This window comes from Acomys russatus, chromosome 6 (genome assembly GCF_903995435.1).
Source record: "Acomys russatus chromosome 6, mAcoRus1.1, whole genome shotgun sequence".
Taxonomy (NCBI): Eukaryota; Metazoa; Chordata; class Mammalia; order Rodentia; family Muridae; genus Acomys; species Acomys russatus.
In genome coordinates this window covers 62,082,570-62,104,040 of record NC_067142.1, presented here as the reverse complement: position 1 = coordinate 62,104,040, position 21,471 = coordinate 62,082,570, and the positions used below count along the sequence as shown (strand labels likewise).

Sequence of the window (21,471 nt, the reverse complement as noted above, 5' to 3'; positions counted from 1 at the left end):
GTTCCTGCCATACAGCTTGTCACTAACTCCCTGATGTTTCTTTTTGCTAATCCCCTGCACAAGAGCCTACACATCCATGTAGTTCATACATTTAGGGTTACTGTTGTGAAATAAACATGATTTCCTGCCTTTAAGGGTTGTGGTTATAACTTTCTAGGTTAGTATTTTGTATTTTATGCTCCAAATTACATTGAAGTTATATTGTATTAAATAGTTTGTCATTTTAGAACCATATAGCTTTACATTTAAAGACACATTAAGTCTTTAAAATGTTTTATGCCCTTATCCTATTGTAACCATGCAAAAATTTAAAAAATCAAGTAAACAGTAAATTTTAAAATAAGAAAGAATATCCAAGAAGATGGTGATAGAAGCAATTGAGCAGCAGGTCAGCTTGTCTTTTTGAGCTTTCTTTGAAGCTATTTGAGGAGTTGCTGGGGCAATTTTAAACGTTAAATGTATTTGTGACTAAAACCTTCCTTCTGTAGCTGCCAAGGCTGCTTACGGGGGTCTCATTGTATAGAATTAAATGAAGGTTGAAAGAGAAAGGGAATAATAAGATTGATCAAACCTATATTTATTGAAAGATTGAGCATGAAAAGATTTGGAGCCTTACAGTAGTTCAAGGAAGTAGGATTCATAAAAAGTTAAGATGGGTGGTTCTGCTCCTTCATATGGATAGATTCTGATTTCAGGACATTTAAGCTGTGTCCTGGGGAGCGATGTGCAAGGATAGGAGAGATATAATGAAACAAAGACTTAAGAAAGTTTCTTTGGAAGACTAGAACTGGGAATGGAAAGAAGAAATTAGTCAACTATCAAGAGAGAAACAAATTTTTATTTCCACAGACATTGGTGAAAACATAGGTGGGCAGACAGTGGTCCTTCTGCCAGCCTGGCATGGTCCTTATTTCCACAGACATTGGTGAAAACATAGGTGGGCAGACAGTGGTCCTTCTGCCAGCCTGACATGGTCCTTATTTCCACAGACATTGGTGAAAACATAGGTGGGCAGACAGTGGTCCTTCTGCCAGCTTGACATGGTCCTTATTTCGCAAATGCTAGCTCTGTCTCATATGCTCTCTATATTTACTTGGCCCAGGGGCAAGAGTTGGTTTTATATTTTCAGATGTGTTAAAAAAAATTAGAAGAAACAAGATTTTATGGTATATTAAGAGTACTTGAAATTAAGATGCTAACAGACACAATTAAGCCTGAATCAAGACATCAAAATACCCATTTGTGTATGGATTATCTTTGATATTTCTAGCTGTTCTTGGGCTATGAAGTACGGAGTAGTTGTACCAGGGACTATATGGCCCATAAAAATTAAATTTTATATTTTTCCTGGTTCAGAAATGTAGTTTTCTAAAACTAGAAGTTCCTGGCCATTAATGAAATTCCTTTATGCTTACATATGCTCGTCAGGAATACGTGCATTGACCCAGAAAATAATTTGATTATTTCTATGTAATACCTGTACAGTCAATTTTATGCCATTGTTCTTGATAATACTCCCTTGGTTGAGGATACTTTTTTCTTTTTTTCCTTTAGAGATAGAGTCTCCATAGGTTGCCTAGTCTGGCCTCATTGAACTCAGTGACCCACCTACTCCCAGTGCTCGAATTATAGGGACTTGAGGGGTGGAGAGTACTTAGTTTCCTCTGCTTCTCTCATTTGAATTGTGAAAAATCAAATGCTTTTCAGAAGTCTAATTTGCTGTCCCAAGTCTACTGAGAACTTTGAAGCTCTGTCTTTACCTACACTTGGAAAGGTTACAGGAACTTGAACATCAGAATTGCTATTTGCTGTTTGGAAAAGCTTTTGCTCCGTTTGAGCCAAATTCATTGAGATGAGCAGTTAGTCTTTCCTGAAAGAATTAAGATTTCCAGAAGTTATACATTAGGCACTTTAAGTGAAGGTTGTCAAGATGACTTAGTGGGTGAAAGTGCTTGCTGTCAAGCCTCACTACTGAATTTGATTCCTAAAACCCACAAGGTAGAAAGACAGAATCAACCCTGCAAGTTGTCCTTGGACCTCCACATGCTGGCCTGGTTCACTTACACAATAAACAAATGAATACTTTTTAAAGATACACTAAATGATCACATTCTAAACACTGGCTTACCTTTCTCTTGCTCTTGGGGTCAGCCAATATGCTCTGCTTGTCCCATGTCATACTTAGAAGTGTGGCAGTTGTTGGGAGTAACAGGGAGGTCTTGTCATATTCTGACTAAGAACTTGGGGTAACTTAGGTTGTTACTGAGTTGCGAAGGGAGTAGTGTGTGCACAAGAATTTGAACTTATAGTCCATTTCTCTTTTCTTATTTCTATTAAGCCTCAACCTGCTTCAGACAATAAAAATAAGAGATTTAAATACTGAATGAGAAGCAGGAGCGTTTGCTTGATAGTTCACAGTTGCTGCCCTTCAGGTGACCCAAGTTTGGTTCCCAGCGTCCATGTCAGGCAGCTCTAGAGGATCTGACACTCCCTTCTGACCACCCACAAATACATGGTGGGCACAGACACTAATGAATATCTTTTAAAATAGAGCAGAGGAAATTATTAGGTTTAGAAGAGGTTTTAAAAAGCCATAGTTAAAGTGTTAATTTTCATGGTTTTTTTTCCCTTCCTGAGTAATCAAGCCTGACTGAGCCATATTGCTTATGATTGCATAAACCCCGTGTGAAAAAACAAAAGCTACAACCACTGATGAAAGAAATTTATTCTGAGTGAACAACCTGCTACTAGCTAAAAATGAGACATCTCATAGCTAGGTTTTTCTGTCCTTATCTGTGCATGCAGGAACAAAGTGATAGTTTTCTTCACTTCTTAGTGGCTACTTCACATAAGTTTCAGGGTTATTCTACACAGAACTAACTCCTCTGCATGTGTAAATAACTTCAGTTATTGTGCTGCTCTCAGAGCCTCACGCACTGGAACACCTGTCCCCAGTTGGTGCAGGCTTGTTGGACGGAGTGACTCCCAGTTCAGGAAGTACAGTGAACATTAACCCAGAACTTTCCTTTCCTGACACCTTGACACACACTCTCTTTCTTGAAACTGCTCTCTCTGGAGGCTGAAACCACACCCTTCGTTTCCTCTCATCTCCCTGGTAACTGCTGCTTTTTTGGATCCCTGAAGGCGTCATTCTAGGATTCCATTTCTTTTCATTCTACTACCTCGTGCATTCATGCCCGTGGCCTCGGTTACTGTTTGCTGGCGTTGTCTTGTGTCCTGTATTTCAGTGAAGAATATCAAACTATTCATGCCCAAGGAAAAGACACTTGCCCCCTTTCTTCCCAAACCCATAGCCTGTCTTCCCCTAGCATAAGCAACCATCATCTCCCTCCAGAGCGCAGCAGGTGCACCTGTAACCCTCCTGTAGTTGTCAGTACTGAAGCAACAGTGGTGTATGCCATGAAAGGACAAATTTAGTCCCTCTTAGGATCCTATCTTAGGAAGTCAGGGCAATATGTCCCACTCTACTTTTTCAGCCTCACCTTTTGTCCCTCTGTCTATACCAACGTTACTTAGGCCTGTGTCCAGATTCTCACGGATGCCCTGCTTTGGCCTTCTACCTGTCCTTGCCTCGTCAGTTGTTATCTTATCCTTCACATTTCCACACAAAGACAGTTTTTATGCGAGAACGGCTTGGTGTAGTGATTCCATGATAGTTCTTTTTCTTCAGAGACTGTGGCATAATTTGCTGTATGTCTCTGCAATGGGACTGGTGTGTTTTAATCACTATTGTATCCTCTTTACCTGGTACCCTGTTTATAAATGATGATTTAATAACTCTATTTTGACCTTTTCTGTGTACTCAGGGTACATCATTGGTCTGTATATTTTACTTTCCAGGGAGTTTAAGGGCATCATTATCTATGTAGGTCTCAAAGATGAATATAATGACTGCCAAGTGATGCAGTTTTGAAATTAAAAATCAGATAAAACCAGACGTTCCGGAACTGGACACACCTATTCAGATAGTCTGGGAGCTCCATTTTTTTTTTTTTTTAATCTGTCTTTAAAAAAAAAAATTCAGGCTGATACAAGGTTTTTGGTTTACGTTAGTAAATATTTGAGGGTCTATAATATACTAGACGTTTTGTAGAGTTTAGGTGTTTCTCCACCCTTCCATTTATCTTTCTATGATAATAAGTTTGTTTTTAAATTAACTGGGTACATACTTGTATATTTGGATATGTTTTTGTTTGTTTGTTTTTCTGCGGAGATTCTTGGTATACAGCCTAGTCTGGTCTTAAACTCTTAAGTCTCCTGCCTAGGCTCCCAAGTGTGGGAACAACAGATGTAAGCAAGCACTTTACAAATAAAATGATCACTTAAGAATGCCTGACTTTAGCTAGGTAAGCTAATGAGGCTGTGACTTTGATTGTGCTTTACTTTCCTTTTTGCTGTGACAAAAAGGAGGGATTTTCTTTTAGTTCACAATTTGAAGGTATAGTCCATGATAGGGAAGTCATGGCAACAAGGGGAGTGGGTCACATTGCATCCACAACCAGGAAGAGGGTATGAATGCTGGTGTGAAGCTCACTTTATTCATCTGGGATTCTAGCTTGTGGATGGTGCTTCTACAGTTAAGGACACTTCCATTTACCTAACGTAGACACTCCCTCCCAGACACTCGTTCAGGTTCACAGTCAGTGTTACCCATCACAGCATACTAACAAGGCTGATATCCCTGTGTTCTGTTTCCTCCTCACCATACTGGTGCAGAACATACATAAGGCTGACAGTGTCTAGAGAACATATACAGTACTTCCCTGGTATTTGGTGGTACATGGAGGTGTAAAACTGATAAAACATGATGCATTGATGAAATTCAGTGTGTGTTTTCAGGAGTAATGCAACTGACTTCTGCTTTTGATTGTAGTCAGGAGATATTAGAAGGTGCCAGTATAGTTTTTTGCCAAACCATTTCTTTTTCTTACCAATGTCTTATTCTCCCTGATAGAATATAAGGGTCAGAGGAATGGCCCACCCTTGCAACCACATAAATATGGAAGTACTTGATAATTTTGTTATTTAAAAATATGAGTAAGATGATAGGAAATAGGACTTGGCGCAGGGAGAAATGAGATTCTTGGGCAAGGGAATTGTAACCTAAGTGTCCCAGAGAGAACATATTCATACTTACGGGATTGAGGTGCCTGGGGGAGAGGTAGCAGCAGTGCTGTCGGTCCAGGGTAAAGAAGTGCTAGTAGGAACCAGAGTCAGTAAGAACTGTCCTGGCACAATATTTTATCAGAAATCATGCTATAAATTTGTGGTATTAAGAATAATAAAGCTGAGCTGGAGAGATGGCTTAGCATGTAAGAGCACTTACTGTTGAACCACAAGGAGTAGAGTTTGAATCCCAACAGCCATGAAGCAAGCCAGGCACCCCACAAAGAGCTGTAGTTGCAATTCTGAGACGTAAGATGTCTTCTTTTGGCTTGTGTGTATGTGCATCCCATCGCACATACTCATTTCACTCACCCACACACACAATAAATAAGTAAATAAAAAAAACTTTCAAAAATAATGAAGCTTTCTTCTGTTACGATAAAAGTAAATGTGTTGAGGAGCAAAGCTACTGGGCATCTGAGCTATTTTTAAAAGGTTCATGTATGCTTTTTTTCCCTCCTTTTTGCGGGGTGAGGTAGGGGACATTTGCTCTACAACTAGTGTATTTACTCCCTTTGAGAGTGGAAAAATAGCTGACCACTTTCTGTTAATGAACATGTGGTCATGTTCTTAACAAAGTGAATTCTCTAGTCAGCCCTGTGACATTGTGGCCAGAATTGAAAGTATGAGCCATTGTGATTATTACTTTTAAAAAGAGCATCTCCCATTTTGACATTAGGATTTTACATGATCCTTACATGATCCTGTTTAACAGAGAGGTCAAGGTTTTGTAGACCAGTTTTCCTTCATTTTGTTATGATTTTAGTTCAGACTACTACAAATCTTTGACTCTTTTCTGAGGTATTTTCTTTTCATGGTTGCAGCTTTACCCTCTTTTCCTTCCTTTGTTTGTTTGACCTTCTTTCTAACACTTTCCTTGATATAAATTGTGCTAAACACAGTTTACATCTCTAGTAGTCCTCAAGTTAAATGGTGTATATTTTCTCTGTGTGCTTGATACTGTGGTGTGCTGTACCAGTTAGAGAACTGGTGCACCTAGGACTTCGTGTGTAGTAAGTGCTTTAAAGTGCTAGGTAACAGTGCACATCATATTTTCAAAGCCATCAGTACAAAGTGCCCCAAGTTCTCATCTGCAAGCTATATACTTTAGATTTCAATCCTCATGGGAGGAGAGTGAAGTGTTCAGTCTTTACTTGGCTGTGGTTTAGATGAGGAAACATTAAGCTACATAGTTCTCCCAAGATCATTTATAAACCAGTCTTCCTTTATATGCACATAAGTATTTGAGAGTGCTTATCCCAGTAACAAAAATGCATAAAAACTGTGATTGTCTAAATAAGAAAAAAAAATGACAAGAGAACCATAGTGTGCAAGCTTGAAACTGTGTTTGAGGAAAAACAACCTACTTTATATCTGTTGGATATTGGTTTTCAAGCAGTTAACAGTGAAGAGGATTTACAGATGGAGAGAAGGTTCAGCAGTCAAGAGCAGTTGCTGCTATGGCAGAAGACATGGGTTCAGTTCCTAGCGCCCACATAGCAGCTCACAAACAGCCTAGAACTAAGCACTTCCAGTTCCAGGAGGTCCGATGCTCTTTTCTGGCCCCTGGGGGTACTTTATACACATACCTTTATGTAGACAAGCACTCATACACATAAAGCAAGATTTTTAATCTTAAAAGTAATTTAAGCCAGGGGTGGTAGCACACACCTTTAATCCCCGGACTTGGGAGGCAGAGGCAGGTGGATCTTTTGAGTACAAGGCCTGCCAGGCCTACGTAGCGAGAGAGACTGTCTCAAAAAGGGAAGAAAAGGAAGGACAGAAGGTGCCAGCCTTGGCCAAGACTAGTTCTGGATTTTAAGAGAAATATTATGAAAACAATATGTTTTTCTACCCTTTTATCAAAGTGATCCCTATGTATTACATATGACATTATTTATGATGCTTCAGTAACTAACCCATTACTGAAAGGAAAGTCTAAGAAACAGGATGATTAAGGACCAGGGGGATAAATGAATCCAAGAACTTCAAATTGGATATTATAAGGATTTGTATGTCTTAAGCATTCATTTGGGGGTTGGGGGTGCAAACTGAACCTTGAAGTTGTATATGGTCTCTTTAGTCTTGGTTAAGATCTTAGGTGAGTGGTACAGAGCAGTTAGTTATCTGCCAGCTGCTGGGAAGCAGGATGATAGAGGGGCTAAGAGTAGTTGTAGAGACTGGATGCCTTTCCCGAGCTCTGTTGCCTGTCTTTAAATTGAGCTTTCTTGAGGATAGTGTGCAGAGTTGCTGGACCAGAGAATAGGGGCTCAGTAAGTGGTAGTTATTAAGTTGAAGAGCATAAGAACTTCTTGACTTAACAAAATATTAGACAAATGATATTAAAACCAACTCCACAATTAAAGAGAACTCCAGCATGTCATTAGGCAAATTTATTGACAAACTGAATACCTAAGTAGAAATTGTGTGCTGTAGAGTTCTGGCTGGTAGCATGTGAATATTCATGATTTTAGAAGATTTTATATTTGTTTAAAAATAAGTTTCATTCACAATCTTGAGCAGTTTATGTCTATTCTTAACCTACTGTGTCATTTTGTCTTATTCCGAGCAAACAGCCCAGGGATACTTGGTAGTTTTCCTCTGCTTCAGCTCCTTCTTCAGGATCTTTCCTGCACCTCTCCCTTAGGCTGAATCACCCACATACCTCCACACCCTGCTCACACCCTCTCACCCCTTCCCCACCCCACCCCCCCCCCCACCCCGGCCTTTTCTAACTCCTCTCCTGGCTGGCAAGAAATCCAGCCCTATTCTGTCCCCTGCTCATCAATTGGCTTTAAGCTGCTTTATTGACATCAGGGGGACAATTGGGGAGCAGAGTTTATACAACATTTAAACCAGAAACTCTCAGAACAAGGCTTGCAAACAGATATAGGGGGTACAGAAATCAGCATTTGAATTACATAATAACCTTATGCCAACAGCTCCGAACTGAGAACAGTATTTGACACAGCCACTCTTGCTTTTTCAGATGAGATCTTATGTTGTTTAGATTTGGCCTCTTAACTCCTGGGCTATCCTTAGTCCTCCTGTCTCAGCCTCCTGAGTACTGAGGAACATTGGTGCCTGGCTTTGGAGGAGTCTCGGTACCCTCTCTCTGCCTCTGTGTCTCTCTGACCATAGCTGGAGAAAAGGTCACTGACAGCTTCTCGTGGCTTAAGACTTGGCATCCTACAGTAGACAACAGAGTTCCCACACAAATATGCTCAAAATCTTTGAGTAATGCTTAAGAAATGGTGGTCAAATGCAGGGTACAACTAATAGAAACAAGCAATTATATTATTGTCATGTCATCCACTCTTCAATAAACAGAGACTTGAGTACAAATTTAACTCAAGCGTGTTTAGCTCAGCATGGTACATGTAAATGTGTCCCTAAAACAGAAGTTCTACTGCCCAGCATTGTCTTTCACCATGCAAACTAGACGTTAAATGAGCTAGCTCTGCTGTAACCTCCCAGCTGCATGTTTCTCTCCTCTCTCGGGTAGATGTTACAATAAATAAATAAAATTCTTAGTAGCATTCTCTAAATTTCTGCATTCATGGTAGGTACCTGATTAATAAAATAGCAAATTTAAGAAAGCTTTGTTTTACTTGAGCAAAGAAATGTAAACCCAGAGACCAAGTAAGACTTTTTTTTTTTTTTTTTTTTTTTGCTTTTAAGTGGAGCCTTAAGAAAACTATGATATGGTTAGACTCTGTTTGAGGTGTTGTTGAACAGTTTACCCAATACTTTTTCTCTGTTTTTCATGTGTAAATGGGAATTAAAAACAAAACAAAACTTGTGATTATTCTTGTGAGAAGAAAGTAATTAATGTCAGCTTTACATTGGTTCTGGGATTTGAACTCATGTCTTCATGCTTGTTTTGCAAGCACATTGCCCATTGAACCATCTTTCCAGTTCAGTGTTCTACATTTGAGATTAGCACACGAAAAAATCACTTTATAACTTTAATTTTATTTGAATGAGTGTTTCACGTGCATATGAGTCTGTGTATCACATGTGTGCCTGTTGCCACTAGGAGCCAGAAGAGTGATCACTTGGAACTGGAATTACAGTTGTAAGCTACTGGAGAAATGCTGAGAATTGAACCCAGGTCCTCTAGAAGAGCAGCCAGAGCTCTTAACCACTGAGCCATCTCTTTGGTCCCTGAGTGTTCTTTATTTAAAGATCTTGTTTTTTTATTTGTTTATTTATTTGTGTTTGTGAGTGTGTGTATGTGAGTGTGTCTGTACATGCATACAGGTACACAGTTGTGTTTGCAAAGGCCAAAAGGAGGTGTGAGGTTCCTCAGAGCTAGAGTAACATGTGCTTGCAGAACACTGGACTTGTTCTCCGGATCTGGGATATGAACTTTGTTCCTCAAGATGAGCAGCAAGTGCTCTTAACCACCAAGTCACCTCTCCAGCCCTTTTCTGTGTTTTAGTGAAGTGGTCTTCCATGCTTTGTGTTATGAAGAGAGGGGCCTCATTGCTGTTTAATAAACACTAAAGACCACATGCGTTTTTAATTGTATTTATCTCTATATTAACCAAATGTAAGTGCTCTTAACCAGCTTCATCCATCCTGCTGTGGAGATTTATGGAGACAGTAAAGTCTCAGTCACAGCAAATTCAAGCCATATTCTTCAGTATTTATTCCTATTTATCCTTTAACTATCTTATTCGTGATTTAGGGTGCTTGGATAATTTTTCTTTGTTCATTTTTATTTCTTTGATTAGTGATTTCAACTTACCTGTTTTAAATAGTATACATTGCTAATATAGACCCTGGTGCATCTCCTGTAAGCAGTATACTCAACTTAGTCTTCTGGGAAAAGTAGGAAATCGCCCAGCTTTAGGATGATCTTAATAAAAGCCCTGGAGTCACAAAAACTTAGAATAAGGGGAGGATATCACAATTTAAGCCTCACTCCCCTTAGAAGGATTGTTTTCTTCTTTCGGACCATTGCAAGTGTTTATATCTCAGTTGCCCTTTCTCTTTTGGGTAAGACATTGTGGTAGATTTTCAGGAGCTTCCGAGTTAAGTATGGTTGTTCAAAGTAGGCTCCTGTAAGAAATGGAAGTGGAGACAGCTCTTGAAGGGTGAGATAGAGTATGAATATTTACAGAGTTTCTGATAACAGGAACCAGGTGGGACAAAGGAGAGGACCTAGGCTGTTGCTGGACATCATGAATATGGACACACCATGAGACTGGGTAAAGGAAGGTACAGGAGTAACGAAGCCTAAGCTTCCTGCAGTGTGACTTTCTGTTCCATCAAATGAATTATTAAAAATGTAACTGTGATTTGATCAACTTTGCATCAGAAAATTATATGAAAAACAATCAACAATAGAAGCTGACTTCTTTCCCCCTGAACTTCAGATCATTCTAAGTATGTAATTCATTATTTAAATTAATGTAAAAATACTTTAAAAGGGGGATTGAAACATGGGCACAGAACAAATTGCAAAAATGACTAGGCGTATTTGGCATAGTAGTTTCTAAACAGGAAAAAGGTTGTGCTGAGATTTAATTTTCTGTAGGTAGTACATTTGAAAAAGGAATTTTGAAGAAATTAATGGTAGGTCTAGGAAATTGACCAGATTACTAGTGTTATAGATTTAAATATGAAAAAGAAGGTAAGAGATACAGAGAACAGAATGAGAAAGTGTTGTTGTCAATTTGTCAATATGCCTAATAATGCTTATTATCAGGTCTAGAGTTATTATTATGACTGTATTTTCTAAGCTGCTAGCAATCAATCAAGACACAAGACACCTGTTATATTTTAAAATAGCCTTAGTTAACCTGGGGCAGAGCAGATATTAATCCCCTAAACTACATCCCATAGTGGGGCAGGTATTTGATACCTGCCCCAATTCCATACCATCTAATAATTTCTATTGCACTGCCTCCCATCCATAATCCCAAATACTTACTAATGCTCTTACCCTGGATGGAGCCCTCAATCCATACCAGCCATGTGCTTCTTTCTCTAATCCATGGAGCAGCCTTCTTCCTCTCCTCTGGTCTCTACTCTCATTCAAAATTCCCTCTGTCTCCTCAAAGCCTGGGAACCTTAGCCACATGGATCCCATTTGCCCTGCCCAGGTGTGATGGCCTTTTAATGGTCAAACAGGTTGGGCTCTTAGGCAAGGGACAAGGTGGGGCTCAGAGACAGCAAGCAGTAATTAACATCAAAATACATCTGACCAACCTCCAACAAGAAAGTTTAAAATGAATTAATTGGAGCTCTAGAGAAGAGAATTCTCAAGCAATTCTCATTTCAAGTGCATATCCTCTGAGAACATACGTGAGTATGGAAATACATTCACCTAAGAACACTTACAAAATGCTGGGAGAAAGCAACCTTAATTTTTCACAGCCAAACTGTTATAAAGATGATAAAGATGAAATGAGAGTGTTGTATAAACTGAGTTGATTGTCACCATATCCTTTACTAAAAGGAGCTTTTAAGAGACATTTTTAAGGTAGAAGAAGTTGAACTCAGAAAGAAAAGACTAAAGTACAAGAAATGTGAACAACAAAAAAATTGGAAATATATCGGTAACTATTAGTAAACTGTATACAACTTATTTTGTATTAACAGAACAGTTATCAACTTTCCCAAAATAGTATGCTTCCATAGTCAACCACTACAGACCATAGAATAAGAATTCTTCAAGAGAAACCGTAATCTTTGCCCTCTCTCAAGATTATTTTATTTTACAAATGTCTCAGATGTAATTTGAAATGAATGTCTTTTAAAAATGTGTCTTCTTGCAGGCTACTGAGCATATTTTAACTTAGAATAAGAAAATTTTAAATGAATCTAATGAAGCTATATTAATTGACCTTGTGCTTTAATTAACCAAAGTCTTAACTATCAGTGTTTTGCCATTTGAATCTGGAATTTACTAGTGAGAATACTCAGCTTTCATGTGCACTCATTAGAAGTTAGTTTTAGGTTTATTGGTTTTAAGAATATATGCTAATCCCAGGGAAACACAGGCATAACAAAATGAAGCAAGCAAACCCCCAAAACCAACTTGCTGGCATTGCAGGCAGAAGGTGTACCAGGCCCTCCATAGCTTTGCTTTCAGAAAAGGGGGACTTGCTAAAATGTGTTCTGTTTGTTTGCTTGTTTAACTGCTGAGCCCCAGATATTCTGTGAAAACAGTATATTGGATTTTATTAGCTGCCTTCATTAAAAATCAACAATAGGTGCCCTGCTTATATTCTAATCTTTAAAACAAAACTAAACAAAACCTTTAATTGTGAACTTAAGTCTAGTATGCTTGGTTTAACATTTGTTGACTTTCTCAGAACCGTTTTTTCATCCGTCCACAAGTATTTTTGAACCTCTCTCAGGTTCTGCCACAGAAGTGAAATTGCTCTAGTACATAAGACTAATAATACCCTGAGCTCAGGAAGTTTTCCTTGTAGTGGGGAAAACTAGAAACCAAACAAGTGTACAAATTTAAAATGAAGAGTTTTCAGAGAAAACAAAATCAGTTGAAGTATGTGATTTGAGTACTGCTTGTTTATATGATTAATTGATTTAAAGATTGAATGCCAAGAGAAAGGCTTCCTGGGTGTGACACACAGAAACAGAGATTGGGATAGCCAGAGCCCAGCTTGTGACGTAGTCTCGCCTGAATGAAAGGCCATTAGGTGTGGGTGACTGAGTGTGGTGTACTTTCCTACAGTGCCGTAAGTGCTGACAGGATGTAGATATTAAAGTAATGAAGATTTTTATTTTATAATGATATAAAAACTAGAACAGCTTTTCACAACTTAAATGCTTATCTTCCCTAATTCAAAGATTGTGAGCTACTATCCTAATTTTTATTCTATATTTATTTGGCCTGGGGAACTCAACCACACATTAAAACACTTGGTCAGATGTTTAATTTTTGGCTGTGTTATGTGGTCTATTCTTACTTACTTAGACAGTGGTACCACTGTATTGTAAAAATATTAAGTATTTGTTAACTTTAGTTGAAATAAACCAAGGTCTTTACATAAGGAGAAAAATGATAATACCAAAGAATCATAATGTTTTAGAAAAAGAAGATAATATAATGGCAGTAGTACCTATAGCCCTAGCCCTGTTATAGAATTTAAACATAATTTCTTTAGAATAAAATATATTATTGAATAGCTAATTATTTATAGGTTTTCTACACAGTGAATTCCATTTTCTGTTTCTTGTTGAAACATTGGTATGTGTGTAGTCTTTCAGTGGAAGTCTTACCCCTGGTTTCTATTTTCAGAGTTATTGGCAGCTGTTACATCAGATTTACTCCAGAATACTGAAAAGGCTGTTGAAATCTCTGCCATGATACTTGTGGAGTATGAGAATTACTTGAGAAGCTGTAATTATAATAGACTAGTTCCCTCAATGTCCTGTTGAGTCTGTTGTGTGGTATCATCATAGGTAGTAAATGTGATTGCACTGTAGAAGGCTTTTTATCTCTAAGGGAGAGCAGGGATCCCCTTAAGGGTCATTGTGAATTTTTTGTTGTAATTGCAGAATGAGTGAGTTTGAATATGAAGGAAGAAGAGCCTAAGTAGGAGAGATGTTCTGGGACTGCCCTTCTCTACGAAAGGTAATTCCAAAAGCATATGGTGTGGCTGCTTTAGCCATTTGTATTTTGCTTAGTTGATGTGCAGTGACCTTAGGTTGACAGGGTTTATGATACTGAAAGATTATTGGCAGAAACTCTTAGAGTAAGGGCAGTTTGTCCAACTATTCTTTTTCTTTTTTTGGTTTTTCAAGACAGCGTTTCTCTGTGTAACCTTGGCTGTCCTGGACTCACTTTGTAGACTAGACTGGTCTCACTGACTTGTGAGATTACAGGTGTGTTCCACCACGTCCAGCTGGCCTACTGGTGTATTTTTATTCAAGAGATGTTTTTACCTAAGGAATCAACTCAACTTTGGTTTCTGTGCTTATTGTATTATCTCATTTCTCTACTCCTGTTGGAAAAGAACTGCAAAAGATTGAACCTTACCTAGGTCATCACAGTCTTAAGACAGCACTAAAGAATCAATAGGAAATAGATTCAGCATCTTCTTCCTTTCTCTGTTTGTTAAGTGTCAATGTTCTTCAGGCTAACAGCCTCGCAAATGAGCCATTTCAGCCTCAGTATGTGTCAGTAGTCTTTACTTGGCATGTTATCTCCTCAGGCCTATATTTTTGTTTCTGAAAAAGATTTATTAGCATATAAAGTATTCAGCTTACTGTGGTATGTTTTCCTACAAAATGTGTTTTTGTTTCTCTTCCCACCTCTCCTCTCATCTCCTCCTCTTTTGTACCCTCCATCCCCAGTAGCCTCTTTCACACTTGCTTTCATGTCATTTGTGCCTTTTTGTCCTATCCCTTTTGCTCAACACTTCTTCCCACCTTGTGGTCTCCTATCCAGTTTCACGGCTTATACCAACTTATGTACACACAAATGTTCAAAGTTAGGAACGTCATATGAGAGAGCATGTGATTTTTGTCTGGGCCTAGGTTACCTCATTTAATAGACTGCTTTCCAGATCTAACCATTTTTATGCAATTCCATTTTGCTGTATGGCTGAGTAGAATTCCTCTATGTATATATACACCACATTTTCATTATCTATCTGTTGGTGGAGTTGTTCTATTTTTTTCTTAAATGAACAAATGAAATGTTTATAAATTTCTAATTATTGATTAAAAGATTTTTAGTTGAACTGTTTATTTTCTTAGTATTTTTTGTTTTTGTTTATATTCTGACTGAATATTTTTACCTTATTAATCAAATAAATACAACTAAAAGAGTGAAATCCTATGCAGTCAGTTCTGTACCCTTGATACAAAGAAACTCTCAAAAGAACAAAGACTTAGACAAACTAGTCATGGTCCCAAAGCTTGGTTTAATAGAGAGCTACAAGAAAGATTCAAAACAGAGAAGACTTAGACAAGGAAGGACAATTCTGGTTTTAAGCTTAAAGACTTGTTACCATATGAAAGTCTTGCAGTGAAAAGGAAATGGAACCGGGTATGGTGGCGCACGCCTTTAATCCTAACACGTGGGAGGCAGAGGCAGGTGAATCTCTCTGAGACCAGCCTGATCTACAAAGAGAGTCCAGGACAGCCAAGGCTACACAGAGAAACCCTATTTAAAAAAAAAAAAAAAGAAAGAAAGAAAAAGAGAAAAAAGAAAGAAAAGGAAATGGATAATGTAAAGTTTTTCCAATGAAAGGCTAGGTTGCTTAAACATAATGCTAACCCATCTATTTGGCCTCAGTTTGTGTCATTTTACATGATTTAAAAAAGAATAGTTGGGGCTGGCCATGGTGGCGCACACCTTTAATCCCAACCCTGAGGAGGCAGAAGCAGGCAGATCTCTGTGAGTTTGAGGCTAGCCTGATCTACAAAGCAAGTCCAGGATAGCCAAGGCTACACAGAGACACCCTGTCTCAAAAAACAAAATAAAACAAAACAAGGTATTCCTGTGATACAACTGTTCCAATTTTACAAAATAATATGGCACACAAAAGAAAGGAACCAAATGTGCATATTTATTTATTTATCCTGCCTTCTGACTTGTAAGTAAAGTCATCCGTTTGGGGATAGATAAGTGTAGCTCAGTGGGAGACCATTTACCTAGTGTTGTATGAGACCCTACATTCTATCCCCAGTGGCATTGTCCTTTAAACAAAAAGTATGCATGCATGTATGACCTAAGTAAATTTCACTTGAAAGCAGAGCGCAGAAAATCCTGGTAATAAAGAAAGGCTTCCTTTGAATGTCTTTGTCTTTCTGATTTGTTTTGGTTTGGTTTTCTCATAAACTGTAACCAGTCTTTAGATTTACTTAAAGTAATTTATTTTATTGTTGTGCTGGGGTTGAACCCAAGGCTCTGCATACTAAGCAAGTGCTTTACTATTGAGCCACATACATCTCGAGCCCCCAATAAATTTTAAAAGTACTTTTTTGGGGGATACTACTGAAAGCACTTAATTTTTTTTTATAATGAGTTTCACAAAATGATGTGGTTGGTGTCTTAGTTAGGGTTGCTCATGCTGTGATGAAACACCATGACCAAAGCAAATTGGGGAAGAAAGGAGCTTACCCTTCCACATCATAGTCCATCACTGAAGAACGCCAGGGCAGGAGCTATAACAGGGCAGGAGCCTGCAGAAAGGAACTAATGCAGAAGGGTGCTGCTTACAATGGTTGTTTATCATAGCTTGGCGCAGTCTGCATCTTTATAGAACCCAGGACCACTAGTCCAGGATGAAACCATCCACAATGGACCGGGCCCTCCCCCATCAATCACTAGTTTAAAAAAAAGGACCTTTACCTCAGATACTATGGAGGCATTTTCTCAATTGAGGATTCCTTCTTTCAGATGACTCTAAGCGTGTGTCAAGTTGTCCTAAAACTAGCCAGCACAGCTTGGTTGAGTTCATCATTTTTAACAGCATCTGATGTGTTTGAAGCTTTTCTTGGTTAACTAGTTAAACATGTTTGTGATCACTTTAATGCTACTAGCCTAGCGGTTCTTTGAAGTGGAAGCATAGAAATATGTAAAGCAGTAGTTTGCAGCACGTTGAGACAGTGTCTGTAAGTTAGACACTAAAGAAATGCACATTTATATTTTTAATGAATTTGGTAGTAAAGAATGTTAGAGTTTATAGCTCAGGCTTTATACTCATCCCTATGTTTTCTGTCTTGGAAAGTTTGTTCTTATAAAAGAATAAATGGTTGAGTTTTCTGCTCTGTGTGAAGACCTAGATGGTTGGAAATAAGTTTGGGTGACAGTGAGTGGAGTATCCTGTGTTCAAAAGACTCTCTTTTCCGTGAATAATCATGGGCTCTTGGTTTTCTCTTGATAGTTTTGCATGTGTAGGAAGTAGGCGTGCCCAGCCACTGACACTCTGCAGGTCCTTTAGACAAGGAGGACACTAGCCAGCAGACTCATTTGAGGAGGCTAGTGAATTCTTTACATTTTATTCTATTACTGTCAGTCAGATTCCAGACAGTAGAATACATCTCTGCATTTGTTTCGCATATCTGTCTCCTCTGAAGTTAGGTGTTGTAATTCAGTGATGCTCATACTTTAATGAGTGTCAGAATCTTGTAGAGAATTTGTTAGGACACATTTCTGGAACCTTCACTCTTAGAGTTTCTGGTTTAGTAGATCTGGTTATTTGTATTTCTAAGTTCCCATTTGGTGCTCATGGTAATGCTAGCCCAGCTACTTCCTCTCTGACTATGACATTTTAATAGGGAAAAACAGCCATAGCACATTAATTTAAGAAAATTATGCAGGACACTGTTTAAATCAAAATTGGAAAAAACTCTTAGTCTTTCTGGATGTTGTCTATTACATTAGGAAGACCTCCTCACCGCCCCAATAAATAATCACTTAAAATTTTATTTTCTTTTTTTCAACTTAAGCATTTATCCTAAATTTGATGATTGGCATCTTCTAACTTTTAAAAGACACACTAGCCCCTGCTGTTACACTGGAAGTCACTTTTGCACTAGTAGAAATTAATAATTTATTTTACTTGATATTTCAAGCAAAGATAGATTTTTAAAAAATAATTTTGTATTTATTCTTTATGAAGATACCACAATTGTTTGAACAGTTTGAAACTTTTCAAACCAGTCTGCGGTCAGTACAACCTCTTTGGCATTACCAGCTGTGTCTGTTGCTATGGAAACTCACCAAGGGACTATTGGGGTTACAGTTGTAAGGACTACACCTGGCTTATTTGCATCCAATTTAAGTTGAGAAATATTTGAAAAGAATAAAAGGTCTCTCCTCCTGCTAGTGGACAGCCAGAAAGAGCTTTCAGTTTGTAGCCTTCAGGGTGGGTGGGTTTTTCTCACTCTTCAGGCTTTCAGTGAATGTGTTGAAGCTAATATTTGCTCTATGTATTCATTTGTGTCAATATTTTGCTATCCTGTTTGTTTAAAGTGCTTTATTATTTTATGTAGGTTGTATTTTGGTTTATCCTTTTTAAAATTTAAAGTGTTTTCATTTATCATAGAGAACTTAAACATGTTTAAGAAAGTTTCAAAGAAAAAAATCAATTTCTCTTCATTTGTACTTGATAATAACATTTTAGTAAGTTTTTTTGCCTGTATACACAGTTACAGGAGAATTTTAAGTTGATCTCTCTTTTTCAGCATTAAATGCCTTTCCCCCAAAACTTTAAGACAGTTTAACACGTTTGTATTCCATTCTTACCAAATCATTGAAATTCCAAGTAAGTTTTGTATTTAAAACGGGGGGTAGGGGGGAAGGCCACCCAGAAAACTACATTATTTTTATTAGTTTCCTGCCACACTTAGAGTGGTCTAATTACGCCTGACTTAGAGAACACTATATGAGAAAACTCTGGAAAACATTTCTAAAGAGCATGATAAGTAAATCCAGTCTTATGGTTCAAGCTTGAGGCTCTTACTACATGAATAAGAATAAATATTCAAACTTACCTGCTCAGTTTAGAGTAGCCTGAATCCTTTATTTTTAGTTTAGTTGTCTTTTATAACTGTTAGTACCTAGGCTTTCTCTAAGTCATGTAGCTACCTTGGTAGTTTGGGACATTGTCTACATAATGGGAATATTACATAGCTACCTACCTAACTACATTATAGAGATTTTTATAAGAAGCAAATGAAATGGCTCATGTTAAAGTACTCTGAAATACACGTACATGTATAACTGCCAATCATATCCTAGACAGATAGGCAAGTAAAGTAGCCATATTGTTTTTCTTATTGCTGTAACAAAATACCTGAGAGAAGCAACTGTAGCAAAAAAAAAAAAAGATGTGTTTTAGTTCACAGTGTTGGTTTACCATGGTGATGATGAGCATGAAACTAGCTCTAACTGTGGCCTCAGTGTGAGATCATGCATCACACTCTGTCCAGAGTCAGGAGGAAGAGGGGGGGGGGGGAGTGCTTCTTGCTCGCTTGCCTTCTTCCTTTTTCCCTCTTAATCAGTCTATGATCCCAATCCATGAGATGATGCTAATCACATTCAAGATGGGTCTTCTCTCAGTTCAGCCAGCCTGAAAGCACCTTCACAGATATGCTCAGAGCTATCTGTGTTTCCTAGGCAACCATAAATCCAGTGAGGGTTGTTAGTAAGAACTAGCTGTTGTGTAACAGCTTACTCAATGAGATGTGTCACAGTCGTTTTCACTGAACATTCGAATCTACAAAATAAAGAGGGTAATTTGAACTAGTTACATATTTGGCTTTAATTTAAAAAAAAATTCTGTATGTCTGTAGTGTATGTGTGTGTAAGTGCATATGTGTACCTATGGAGGTATCTTCCTCAGCCACTTGCCCCTCATTTTTTGAAACAGGGTCTTACTAATTTGTTAGACTGGCTTGCCAGCAAGTGAGTTCCAGGAATTCACTTGCCTTTACCCACCCAAGTCAAAAATAAAGCTCCTATGTCTGTTTTTTGTTTGTTTGTTTTCTTTTTTGTTTTTTATGGGGGCACTGACAATCTGAACTCAGCTGCTGCACTTTTTATTTTATGTGCACCATTAAACCTAACTTATTCAAAATTTCATGAACTCCCAATTACATGGATGATAATACTATGTTTGGTTATGTAAACATTATACCAGTTATTCTAATTAGTTGAACTAATTGCAAAATAGCTTGACATTAAAAGTATATGGCAAATGAAAGTCAGTGCCTATACTAATTTTTTTGAGGCTGTTGGTGTTCTCTGCTGATCAAAATTCCTGAGCTGTGAAGAGAATATACTAGTCAGCCAATGGTGCAGAATTACCACACTGTGTATCAAGTACTGATTTTTTCCATTTTCCAAATACAAAATATGATCTTGGTTTTCTGTTTGTTTGTTTGTTTTACAACTAATAAGAAAAATAAAAAATTAAAAAAAAAAAAAAAGGAAAAATCTGCATTGACCTATCTGTATTGACCTATATGATTTGATACTTATAATTTGGGGGAGATGAATGCTAAAAGTGAAATTTTGTTAGGATAATGCACCCATTAAAGAAAATCTTTAGGTAATTTTCATCCCGCTTCATAAAAATATGACACCTTAAAATGCATGCTCCAAGGACTGACTCTTTAACTTCCATGTTCCCTCAGGAAGGTCAGATTGTAAAAATCTGTTTTGTTGAAGAGAAAATGGGCATAGGAGAGATGCCTACCTAAGAGATCTAAATATTCCCTGCTGACTAGTCTAGAGTTCCCCATTGTATGTGATTTTTATCCTCTTAAAGTGTTAGTTATTTTATACAGCTTACTCAGTTTTGCCTTTTTCTCTTTTTGTATTCTTAGACTGGAAAAGTAAGAAGATCTTTCCTGCCTTTTTAATTACCAAACTACTCTCAGTTTTCAGTGAATCAATTCAAAGAAAGAATGCAGTCTTTCTATACCTGGTAAATATTTTCTGTTAAGTAAAACTATTAATTTAGTAACCACTGATGAACCCAGGTGTTGTGGTGATTGCCTTTTATTCTGTGGATTGTCTATTAAAATGATTTATCAAATACATACTTTTTTATTTTAACTCTGAAGTCTGTTTAAAATTTATTGCTGTGATGGAGTGATAGTTGGGATGCCTGTGACCTAGCAAGCAATAGAAATATAGTCAAATTAGCTTAGCATTTAGTATACCATCTGTATTTTATAATAATAAAGCAGTAGCAGTAATCCTTGATGGTAGTTTAGTAAAAGCGCTTAGTTACTAATCTATAAAATAAATATAATGACTAACATTATAACTTCCTTAAAGAAATTTAGCTAAGTAGTAGAGAACTGAAACACTACTGATCAAAATTTGTTTGTTTGCTTGTTTTTTGGTTTTGTTGTTTTCCTTTGTTTTTTCAAGATAGGATTTCTCTGTGTAGTCTTGGCTGTCCTGGACTCTCTTTGTGGGCCAGGCTGGCCTTGAACTCACAAAGATCCGCCTGCTTCCTCCTCCCTAAATGCTGGGATTAGAAGAGTGTGCCACCACTCCCAGCTAGAATTTGTTATTTTTTAACGATTTTTTATTACTTTTTTCAATTTCCTTAAACATGAAGTAGTGTGTCTAGAGAATAAAAAAATTATAGTAACATTTAATGTGAGTTTTCCTTTGTTATATAACTTAGAGTATATAGGGATGGAGAAGACACTGGTTTCTTGTGTACTCAGTAAAATGCCTCACTTACACTAACAGCACTCTTGGTAGAGCTTTGCTGACTGATACACATCTTAGAAACTTTTCTATAAATTCTTGAGAGCATTATTGTATGT

The 21,471-nt window shown here is 37.6% G+C and overlaps 1 protein-coding gene across 6 annotated transcripts in view; it reads left to right on the top strand.

The window, feature by feature from the left end:
• Pou2f1 (POU class 2 homeobox 1) overlaps positions 1–21,471 on the top strand; it is a 141,638-nt gene that overhangs the window by 36,024 nt on the left and 84,143 nt on the right. Inside the window, exons 1-3 of one of the 6 annotated variants that reach the window (XM_051147775.1) lie at positions 10,467–10,581; positions 13,726–13,801; positions 20,512–20,612. The exons of 2 other annotated variants lie outside the window; for them this stretch is intronic. The gene's annotated coding sequence lies outside the window, so the exon portion shown is untranslated. Of the gene's footprint in view, positions 1–10,466; positions 10,582–13,725; positions 13,802–20,511; positions 20,613–21,471 lie in introns of those variants that run through there. 3 more of the 6 variants (XM_051147779.1, XM_051147776.1, XM_051147777.1) reach the window with 3 other exon arrangements.